Raw genomic sequence first — 12,355 nt, forward strand, 5'->3', positions numbered from 1 at the left:
GTGTGTTCTGAGCAGAAGAGACCCATTTAAACGTTGCGGAAAACAGAATATTTTCTTAATGGTTACGCTGTACGAGTAAATTGAAATGATGTACGAATTTGTTACTTCCTCGCACATCTGGATAAAAATAGAAGCTCCGTGTAGGCGCTCGAGGGTAACTTTTTACCTGCAAGGGAGCGGTTGAACGGTGGTGGTTATTTGTCTAATGAATTCATACTTTCTCTTTTATTGCCTAAGTGCATTTCGTTGGTCAAATTTTTGTCCCAAGAATCATTCGTGTTGAAGCGTTCGTAGTGCGATTTTGAAGTGAGCCAAAGCGATTCGTTTTAAAAACATGTATACAATTGAACAGCGCGGATTTATAATTCGTACATATTACAGTATGCAATCGATAACGGTGTGTCAAGAACAATTTGAAAACACTTATGGTGGAACAGTGCTATCGAAAACATGTATATTAAGATTAGTTGATAAGTTTGAAACCACTGGAAGTATCCATAATCAGCATGGAGGTGGGCGCAAAATGACAACAGAAACTGTGGAAACGGTGAAAACGCAATTATTGCAGGCTCCATCCACCTCATTTCAGACGATTATCTAAAGAATTGAACGTGCCGTATACAAGTTGTATACCCCTATCGGATCTCTGCGGTTCAAGAATTACAGCCGCACGATTATCAAAAACGTGTGGAATTCTGCACCTAGTTTGGAAATTTTATTAAAGAACGACAAGATATCCTAGATATTACTTGGTTTACGGACGAAGCATGGTTTCATCTAAGCGGGTATATGAATTCGCAAAACTCACGAAGGTGGGCAACTGAAAATCCGCACGAAACATTTGAAGCACCTCTACATTCTGAAAAGATAGGAGTGTGGTGTTGTATTTCGAGACGACGAATATTTTTTAATTCAACCGTCAATTCACATGTATATATAAATTCCATTTTTGAAGAGTTTGTGAAAGAATTAACGGACGACGAATTGGCAGAAGGATACTTCCAACAAGATGGAGCAACATGCCACACCTCTGACGCTTCAATGAGGGAAATCGAAAGTTATTTCGATAACAGAATTATATCTAAAAATCTGTGACCTCCCAGATCACCAGATTTAACCCCACCAGACTTTTTCTTGTGGGGTTTCCTTAAAGGACGCGTCTACCACAATAAACCAGAGACAATAGAACAATTAAAATGGAATATAAAATGGGAGATACAAAATATTAGCGAAGATACGCTGATTTTAGTGTTCAATAATTTGGAAAAACGAATTCAAAAATGTTTGGACGCTGGAGGGGACCACTTCCAGCATTTGATGTAAAAATAAAAAGGTAAATATATACAAATTTACTGTTTTCCACAACGTTTAAATGGGTCTCTTCTGCTCAGAACACACATTTCCACGCACACAACCGTCCTCGCCGCAGGGGCCTCGACGGTCATGTAAGCGATGACAGAAATAGGATGTAGACTACCAGATTCTATTCAGGTGGCACTTGCTTTGGGTAGCGTAGCGAGAGGATCACCCTGTATGTTTCCATCCTATTATCAAATTTCCAAAGGCAAGACAGAATGCTATCCTAACAAGGCTAGTATGGAAATAACTGAGAGAGAAGCAAAGATTTCCCTTCAAGCACTCTTATAACCCCCTCTGTAAAGGAGCACGTACCGAATGGGAAAAACCTAACGCTTATCTCTAGATGGGACTAGATGGATCATCCAGTCAGAATGTGTATAAGCAAACTTTTTCTTTGCATTGCGACCAAAACATGGACGATTCATCGTTGTATTTGACAACCCTGGTTCCAATCAAGTTGATCGACCAAAACGATTCATCGGTTGTTTGGAAAAATGATCCTAGACCTTCATCGATTCATGTTTGCAGGCCTCTAAGGTTCATGTTCTGCCAAGGAACTCCGGAGGTAATTAAAAAAGAATGCGAACGCGTGGAATCGGAAATCGCTTTGCTAGGTCCAACACACATTGATGCGTCCATTATAAGTCATCAACTTCATATGACTATGATCGATGGGAAAACCATTAATGTTGTGACGGAAACTAATTCTTCCATGCGCTGCTATATTTGTGACGCTACACACCTACCCAAATGAATGACTTGGAGAGAGTAACAATCAGAATTCCTAACGAAGATTGTTATAAATTCGGGATATCTTCATTACACGCAAAAATTCGATTTTTCGAATGTCTGTTGCATTTGAGCTACAATTTGGATTTCAAAAAATGGTCCGCATCAACTAAAAGCTATAAAGATCAACCGCAAGAGAAGAAAGAAATTCAAAAAAAATTTTATATCGAGTTGTGTTGGGAATCTTAATTACCGACGTATCGGTAACACTTACTTCGATACATTAATGTCACTAACGAGGCGCTCGCTCTCGTCGCTCTCCCCACTCTACCAAACTTTTCGAGTTCACCTTTGCGACTAACGGATTTTCATTAGAATCATTAGAAATTCAGACGAAAAAGAGAACGGTTAAGTGAAAGAACGACAAGAGCGAGCTAAATTCCAACTGGTTTATTGTAAAACTACCCGGTTTAACACTTTATAAATCTTACAAATCTTCAAGTATTAACTAAACTGAAAACCAAAAACTAAAACTAAAACTATAATTAATCCATTAAAAATCTAAAGCTATAACTAATTAAAACTAGACTTTATTCTATCTAAACCCTCACTCACCATCCGATTATTCATTTTTTACTTTCGCACTTTAAACAAGTTGGGCCTTCCTGTTGACGGTGTTAAGCAAGGGGTTGGTAGTTTTAATGACGGTAACATGGCGAGGAAGTTTTTCAAAGATCCGGAAACAACTGCAAAAATCACTGGACTCGAAGAAGAAGTTATTAGGAGGTTCGCGGTAATTTTACAAACAATCTCGTCGGGTCAGGAAATATGTCCTAAGAAATTTGGATTGTATGCCAAAGAAACTGCCGAAATATTCGTCAAGCATTATGAGTGGTACTACATGCCAGCCTCAGTGCATAAAGTACTTATTCACGGAGAAAGAATATTAGAAAATTTTATAATTCTTTTAGGGAAATTCTCAGAAGAAGCCCAAGAGGCCCTAAATAAAATCTTTCGACATACAAGGGAGTTTAGATCCAGAAAAATGAACAGAATTTCAACTAACGAAGATATTTTTCATAATCTCCTGATTAGTTCTGACCCACTAATTTCTAGTTTGAGACCTCGAAATTCCCAAAGCTCAACACAAGAGTCTTTGTTATCAAAAACTCGGAGACTGCTCAAAGTTCCTCGTATTTTTGAATATCAAGAAGATGAGTTTTCGCCAGACTTCAATTTTGATTAAAAATCTAAAAGTTGTTATGTTTTATTTTCCCCCTTTTTCTCTTCCACCTACTGTCAGACTTTCAACTAAAATTAGAAAAAGAAATCCAATTTTTTTATTTAAAGAAAAGCAAAAATTCTCGATAAAATAGGGCGTTTTTACAAGTTTTACTTTAAAAAAAGAAAATTATATGTAGAAATATAGGTAAATACGAGCAGGTTATACAATGTAGAAATATAGGTACTGTTAAAATTATGCGTTCCTAGGAGTTACAAGACATCCTTATTATGTTCGAAATTAATTTTGTTGTCAAATTTCAAAAATACTAGATTTAGGCGAAAGATTTTTCATTTTCTCTATTTTTTCGTGAAACTTTCCCCATTCTGACTTCATATTTGTGTTTCTCGCCCTTGAAAACATAAGGTTACCAAATATCAAGTTATTCTGACGTCTTTTACATGCTCTATGTCCAGGTCCACGAAAACACGCCTTTCGTCCCACTGCACAGTGGTCCAGGCACCCGCTTTTCGTGGCCATAATTAAAAACGTCTCTAAATCGACTTTTGACCAAATATAATAAATATAAATATACTAAATATAATTAATAGACCTAAAATACAACTAAACAAATGCAAAAATATAATTTAAAAAAAATTTTTTTATTGTAATTCGGTATTATCTAAATATCTAAATATACATAAAATTGATTCGTCCTGTTCTTGATCTGAATCCTCTTCACTAGTTATATCTTGTGATAAATTAGATCAAATACTTATAACAAATTAAAATTATGTTCTAACCAGTTTAATTGCATAGAATCTTAAGAATAATTATATTAAGTGGAAACTACACGCTACACTATATTAAACTTTGATATATAAACAAAAAATTAAAAAATACGTTTAATATGCATAACTATAATAAAATTATACTAAATCTACACTTTTTATTATTGATGTTTCGCCTAGCACGTTGACTAAAATACGACTACGGCGATAAACTGAAATACGTCTCCAAATGATTATTATCTCGTGTTTATAAGAATTAATACTAACAAGAGATAAGAGTCTCGCAAAGAAAACGTTTCGTATTACTCTAGACAGAAGTCACTTCGGCCCGAGCGATACGTATGCTGCCGCGGTCGCCGCAACGTGTAACCGATCAATGATCCCATCAATACGATCATCGATTATTGATACGATCCAGGATTACGACATAGAGATTCGGCACTGTCCCGGAAAAGACAACGTAGCCGCGGACTGCCTTAGCCGTCTAGACTGGAGGGAGGGGGAAACGGATTTGCGGAAAGAAAATCTCATACCGATTCTAACGACCCTCGCGAGACAATTCTCCAAAGAAGTGTTGAATTTTCTACATAAAATCGCGGAGCACCAGGGCGCGGACCCCCGACTACTCACGATAATTCGGGAAGACCAGAACGGTGACCTAGGTCACCGATACCGTCGGGTGGGCGGGATCCTGTACCACAAGGGACGAGTAGGAGATTGGAAGTGCGTGGTCCCTCCCCTGTGAGAGACGCCCCTGATACGCGAGGTCCACGAGGCCTACGCGCACCCTGGTTCGAACAAATGCATTCGACTCATATCGGAAGCGTTCTACTTTCCGAAGCTCGCTCGTAAAGTTCGGAAATTCATTGCCACGTGTGATCTGTGCCAAAGGTAGAAGTTCAGCACCCATACACTGTATGCCGACATGCAACCGATACTTCCGGAAGGGCCACTGGGTTTAGTCTCGCTCGATTACTACGGCCCGCTGCCCGGTGCAAGGGCAGGAGTACGGTACCTGCTGGTTTTCGAGGACGGTTTCTCCAAGTATGTAAAAATTTACCCGTTGCACCGTGCGTTAACCGCCGCGACGATTAACCGCCTGGTTAACAGCTTCAATCGTCAAGTAGGGAAACCCGAGCGCATCGTGACCGACCACGGCACCCAATTCACGTCACGCGCTTCAGCAGATTGGAATAATCCATGTACATACACTGAGTCCCATCGAAGTTGTCGCGGTGAAGTTGGCTACACATTCACGCCGCGTCGGTGAGCGATTAGTCGAGGTGCCGACGACGCGGCGTGAATGTATTAGTGAATGTGTAGCCAACTTCACCGCGACAACTTCGATGGAACTCAGTGTACAGGGTGTAAAAAAATTAAATGTCACGACCTATATGGGGTGATTCTACACCTCTGGATCGGTGGAGATCTGTCAAAGAAAGCGACCGCAAAATTGACCTTGACCCCTAATTTCAAGGTCAAACTTTTTTATTGGCTCATCGTATAGTGCTCATCGAGGGGATAAAAAGTCTGAAAGGAACCATGTGCCGGAAATCAACCCTTCTCCTAGAAAAAAGCCGTCAAAGTTTCCATATACCATAATGCATTAAACGTTGAGTCGCCCGGTACCCCTCTCCAGTGATCTTGGCGCGGCAGTCTCGCGTATCGCTCGAGTTTCATGCTATAGGACAATTCTTGAATTTCAATCACAATGCCAGCATATAGGAAGGGTAAATTCTAAGAGAGCATACTTAAAAAGACAAAATAACTACTGTGTGTAAAAGAAAATAAGAATGAATTTAATTCACTGAAGTTTTGCACTTCGAATATAAACGCAAGATAAATGTTTAGTCTTATCATTTCACAGTTCGTTAACACATCGCAGTTACGCAGTTAATACATCAGTTAATTATTACGCAAAGGACTGCATCAAATATTCGAATCTCGTGAAATATATCATTATATTGATTATGGTTGCAATTTGCAAAAAACAATATAAATGAGTTTTATTCGCAGAAGTTTTGCATTTAAAATATAGATGCAAAGGTTGTTGATCGAGGAACAAAAAATCGTATTGCTCACTGCACCATTTGTCTTGTCTCGGAAATGAGGTTTTTAGTGAACCGGATATAACAAATCAGCTCGTTCTCTCCGAGAGTGATGATAAAATTCTATTAGTTCTGGAAATCATTTTATTTATAATGTGCGTATATTATGTAGTCAAATCCAAGGTTGAAAGCATCGGCTCCGCATAGTAACAGGTTCCCCACTAAGCATTTTATTTTCTCGTTCTTCCACTTTTTTTTGCTGCTGCTTGTTTCCTTTCTCTTTTCCTTCCGTTCTTGCTTTCTCTCTTTTCTACTTCCTTCTTTCTTAGTTCCGTCTTTCCTTCCTTCGTTCGTTCCTTCAGTCCATCCTTCTTCCTCTCTGCCGCTCTTTGTTTCTGTCCTTTTTTCTTTATGCCTCGAGGTCGAGCGTCATAAAAAGTATCGGATCAGCATTACACGTGAATTGGTGTAGGTTCTATCCGAACGGCCACTCGGTTGTTGAACTTATAGATGTGGTGTTCACCCCATCTCTATTTTTCTCCCTGGTTTCCTTATTTCCTTTCTTTCTTTCCTCTGTAGTTTTTATGATTTCAATAAGAAACCCCTCCATCTCGCACGGTTTCGAACTCCGTAAAGAGGCAGTTTATTCGGAACCACCAAACAGTAAAGATGCCGAAGTATAAAAATATTCGAGTTATGTTGCGTGCTATTGACGAAGCGGGACGAAATTATTCTTTAGCTCGTAAGATTTATCGTGATTTAATGCGGAACCATGGGAGACGATTACACCCCAACGAAATTCCTGATAGACGAAATTTTGCGCGACTGGATTATCAATTCGGGGAGCAGGAAATCGTGATGCAGCTTACTACAAGACGTAACGGAGCAGGTCGACCTCGAGTGCATTGGCAGAAAGAAGAAAAAGTTATAGCTCTCGCAAGAGCTTATCCACTGATGGGGTTACGGAGCATCGCGAGAAGAGTAGGAATCTCGCACATGACAGTGCGGCGTATAATACGCGAAGAAGGTCTGCGACCATATAAAATTCGACGTGTCCAAGCCCTACGCCCTAATGATTATGCCACACGGCGAGAATTTTGTAACTGGATGTTACGTAAACTGCGACACGATCCACGATTTTTGGAACGTGTCCTATTCACGGATGAGAGCAGCTTTTCGAGTAGCAACATCCTCAATCGGCAGAATGCAAGGATTTGGGCGTACCGCAACCCCCATGCGATGATAGAGCAATTTAATCAAGGAAGATTCACCGTTAATGTCTGGGCAGGCATCATTGGCAACCATATTATCGGCCCGATCTATTTGCCGACACGGTTAACCAGTGCAACATATCTTCAATTTCTAAGATCGAAACTCTTGAGTGAACTGCGGCACATCATTCCGCGAAATCAACGTAATTCAACCTACTTTATGCACGATGGTGCTCCACCGCACTCCAGCCGAATGGTGCAACAGTTTCTAAATCAAATGTTTGGATCGCGGTGGATAGGACGAAGACCTGCTCCCCGTGTGTGGCCTCCCCGTTCACCGGATTTGACACCACTGGATTTTTTCCTCTGAGGAGCCGTGAAAGACATCGTTTATCGCTCAGGTGGAGACGAAGGGAAGCGGCCGCACCCGTGGGAAATCGGGGATCGCGTTCTGGTACGAGGTCACCCCTTGTCGAGCGCCCTGGACAACGAGGTGGCAAAGTTCTTCCACCTCTACTGTAGGAGAGGAAGGGGCCAGCAACGTTCGTGCTGCGACATCCCCACTCGATGAAGATCAAAGGAATTTTCCATGCGTCGAGCCTACGGCCCTACAAGGAAACGGACCAGGGGAACAGGGGTCCTGCCGGGGATCCAGCCGTTAGAAAGGAGGCAAGCACTGCGAACAATGGTACGGAAGGCCACGACGAGGAAGGGAACGAGGCGACAATCCATCTATGCAGGATAGAAGAGGTCTCTTCCCCGGGAACGCTCCCTGGAACGGACCGCGAGACCAGCCATTCGCATCCAGACGATCTCGGGAGTTAGACGACATGCCCGACAAGAGCGTGCAAACGTATGCCTCCTGGTTGATGTATTCGGTCGCTACGCATACCGACGTGGATTTACCGAAGCCGAAGAGACAGATACACGTGCTCGATGTAAAATACGCACGCCCGCATGTGGCCCGAGTCCGGACCCCTGTCCGAACAGGCAGAGGAATAAGGCGACCCAGACCCCGGCGACGTTAATTCAAAGGGGAAACAGGAAACGACGACGAACTGGACAGATCGTCCGCTTTGCCTCGCGGAAACGCGAGGAGGACCAGGCGCCTAGCAGGGTAGGCCCCGCACCCGCGCCAAAGGCGACCCCGGCAGCAAGGGAGAGACCCGCACCAATGGAACCTCCGGCATTAGGGGAGAACATCCCGCAGGTGGAGACGCCGTACCAAGGGGTGCGCCGGCAAAGAAGTCGCTCGGGCAGCTGGGCAGGGGATGGCCGACCAGATCGCTGCTGACAGTGAGTTGTATCAGGGACGCAAAACGCCGGCCAGGACAGGAAGTGCCCATCCGAGCAACGACCATCGACACGGAGGGAAGACCAGAGCCATCGAGGATGCGCTGGGCCGACCCACCCGTTGAGATTCCCCGACTGGACACCCACGATCCCTTGGGGTTGCTGAAAGGAGCCCTCGAGGAGGAGATATATAAAAGACATATCTCCGTTTTTCAAAACGGAGGGGGAGGGGGAATTCAATTTTGCAAAAAGGATGATTTAAAAAACAAATTTACACGCAGCTTTATAGACCTCAAGAAACGGTATAACTTTTATTTCAACTATTTTTTTATATTTTTTGTTGTTTACGATTTATAAGCACGTATATAGAAAGGGCAGTTCGGATAAAAGTGTCGATATCTCCCTCAAAGTGAAAAACGGGCACCAACGAATTACAGTTATCTTCATAAACAGGTCTAATAAATATTTATGCAAAGTTTCATCAAAATCGGAGTGTATCAGTCCCCGATGTTCCCTTGTCAGTTAGAATCAGGCCTCCAAGCTCCACTCTTGTGATTTTGATGCAAATTTTAGGTTTACGCCTCACTACCAGGAGGTGCTGATGTCGCTTCTCCACATGCATACCTTGTATCAGTGATTGTAACATACACAACTAAAGATATCGTGACGTCATGTTTCCGCGAAATTTGTCGCGGCGATGTTCAATTGTTTCAAAAATTATAGAAACTGAAGAAATGTGGCGCACATGTCGATTAACGGTCATTGAAAGCGATAGCGTGGGCAGTAAGAGAAGACCAAGACGTATCTCAATTTTATTTTATTTTCAATATTATTATTATTACTATTTTTATTATTATTTTTATTACTTCTATTATTTTTATTATTTTTACTATTTTTATCTTTATTACTATTATTATTCAGATTATTTAACAACATATTTTGTAAGGTTTTTTTCAGGTTTTTCCGAGTTTTTTTTTCAGATTTTTGGATCATTTCTACTGAGATGCAACAACAGCAGGTGAAGATAGAAATGAAGTAAGTACCGAATTTTTTAGAATTGTTACTGAAAACAGTAACTGTTTACATTGGTGTTTCATTAATATATTTAATTTTAATTATTAGGTGTACAACTTTGCTTCCGCCGTTTTCCAATAGATGGTTGTAACGGTAAGCGATGGCCGAAATAAATGAATCGTAGACGTCATACAATAAGCTTAGGCACTTGTAAACATAACACCATCGAAATATTAGTCAATTTGTGTCTGCATTATAAAGTTATTCTCCATTCCAAATGGCAGTTTACGAGCCAAATTTTCGTCATTTACGGGAGGTTTTAATTTTTTGCTTCAATATGAAGATATCTGCGACTGAGGCTCATCGAATACTCTCAAATACTTATGGTGAGGCCGCTATTAGTGAAAGAACGTGCCGAGAGTGGTTTCAACGCTTCAAGAACGGTGATTTTAACGTCGAAGACCGGCATGGCGGTGGAAGAGAGAAGGTATTCGAAGATGCAGAATTGGAGGCATTGCTTGATCAAGACTCTTGTCAAACGCAAGAAGAATTGGCAAGATCATTGGGAGTGACTCAATAAGCCATTTCAAAACGCCTCAAAGTCATGGGAATGATTCAGAAGCAAGGAAATTGGGTGCCGTACGAGTTGAAGCCGAGAGATGTTGAACGGCGTTTGTTTGCTTGTGAACAACTGCTTGCGAGGGAAAGACGGAAGGGATTTCTGCATCGTATTGTGACTGGGGACGAAAAATGGGTTCATTACGATAACCCCAAGCGCAAAAAAAAAAAAAAAAACACATCGAATTGAGTATCCTCCTCCTTTTCGAAGTCGGATAAAAATCATGGGGACTTCCCGGCCATGCTTCCACGTCGACGGCCAAACCGAACATTCACGACTTCAAGGTCATGCTCTGTATTTGGTGGGACCAGCTTGGTGTAGTTTATTGAGCTACTAAAACCGGCTGAAACAATCACAGGCGATCGGTATCGAAAGCAATTGATGCGTTTGCGCAGAGCATTGAAAGATAAACGACCGCAATACAAGGATAGACACGATAAAGTGATTTTGCAGCATGACAACGATCGGCTACATGTTGCAAAACAGGTCAAAACATATTTAGAAACGCTCAAATGGGAAGTCCTACCCCATCCGCCGTATTCTCCAGACGTTGCTCCCTCTGACTATCACTTGTTTCGATCAATAGCACATGGCCTGGCTGACCACCACTTCCGGTCTTATGAAGAAATCAAAAATTGGATCGATTCATGGATCACCTCAAAGAATGACCAGTTTTTTCGACGCGGGATTCGTATGGCGCCCGAAAGATGGGAGAAAGTAGTGGACAGCAATGGACAATACTTTGAATCGTAAATGTATAACCCCATTTTCACAATAAAACCTCGAATTCTGAAAAAAAACGGTGGAAGCAAAGTTGTACACCTAATACTAAAATGTGTCTTTAAAGAAAACGGATGAAAGTATGCAGCGTTAAAGGCTGCACCCAGCAGTACATGAGGATGTTCACCTTCCCCCAGGAGAAGAAGGATAAGAAGAGGATGATGCAGTGGGTGGAAGTATGTGACAATCCAAATTTGTTAATCCTTCCACCTGAAAAACTGAAGTTCCGGGTGATACGTAGTAGCCAGTTTGAAGAGAAATACTTTATGAGAAAGAGGCTGACTACATCCGCAGTTCCAACACTGTACTTACCAGGTAATACTCTTACATAATTTGTATAGCGTATTGTTGGGTACGGGCCCTTGAGACATCGTGTACATGGTTGGGCCTCCGCCATGCGGGGAGGCGCGCAGGCGCGAGATACCGACTCGCAGAAGCGACACCCTGGTACGTAGGCGATGGACGAAGGCCCTCTCGTACCACCTTTTGTACGGCTTAAAGATAAATATATACATGTGCGTCTTGTGTAAGGAAGTTGTGTTTTCGTTTACTTAACCACCCCATCCCGGGCATAACACGTATGTACATAATTGTTAATAAAAATATTTATTACACAGTGTCAGAGGCTGCCTCTATTAAAATAGAGCAGCAAGAGACCCGGATGGAAATATCAGAAGAAGAAGAAGAATGTAAGTTTTCAGTTATATCTGTATACTGAAAGTACATAATAATACTTCTAACATGAAATGGATCTATAAAGTTATTTAGTTTTGTTGTGACAGGCAAACTTGACTGCACTGGGGGAATGGATACTAAGTGTGGCATCGTGGGACACGTGGACTTCCTGGACCATCCGGAGGTTAGTGTGTTACCATGAAAAAATATTACTTTTGGTTTTACTATCTTTCTTAGTTGTAGACTGGTATGTTTAACAAATATTCTTTGGCTGTTTGTAGAAATGCAATGCAACGACTTAGGCAGACTAAGTCTACAAGAAGACAAACCATTGCATAACGCAGGTATGAATTTATATATTACTGGATGTTAGTATTAAATATTATGCATGATGATTTAAAGAGAAGTTTTATTAAGTCTTTTTTACAATTACAGATTGTGCTGTCCTTGGAAGAGAGCATCAGCGATCAGAAGCCCAGAAAGGCCATAAAGGTACGAAATAAGTATGAATATATTAGGTTAAGTAATCATAAGTGCAGGACAACACTGCAAAAAATATTGAATAAATAAAAGAATAGTTGAAGTTTTTGATTAAAACCGGTGCAATTCAATTA

General features: G+C 41.4%; 1 protein-coding gene across 28 annotated transcripts in view; it reads right to left on the reverse strand.

Moving 5' to 3' along the window:
- Positions 1 to 12,355, reverse strand: part of LOC117611402 (uncharacterized) — a 171,212-nt gene that overhangs the window by 135,385 nt on the left and 23,472 nt on the right. The window contains exon 2 of one of the 28 annotated variants that reach the window (XR_013062494.1): positions 1,204 to 11,560. The exons of the other annotated variants lie outside the window; for them this stretch is intronic. The gene's annotated coding sequence lies outside the window, so the exon portion shown is untranslated. Of the gene's footprint in view, positions 1 to 1,203; positions 11,561 to 12,355 lie in introns of those variants that run through there. 28 annotated transcript variants of the gene reach the window in all.

This window comes from Osmia lignaria, chromosome 8 (assembly GCF_051020975.1).
Source record: "Osmia lignaria lignaria isolate PbOS001 chromosome 8, iyOsmLign1, whole genome shotgun sequence".
NCBI lineage: Eukaryota > Metazoa > Arthropoda > Insecta > Hymenoptera > Megachilidae > Osmia > Osmia lignaria.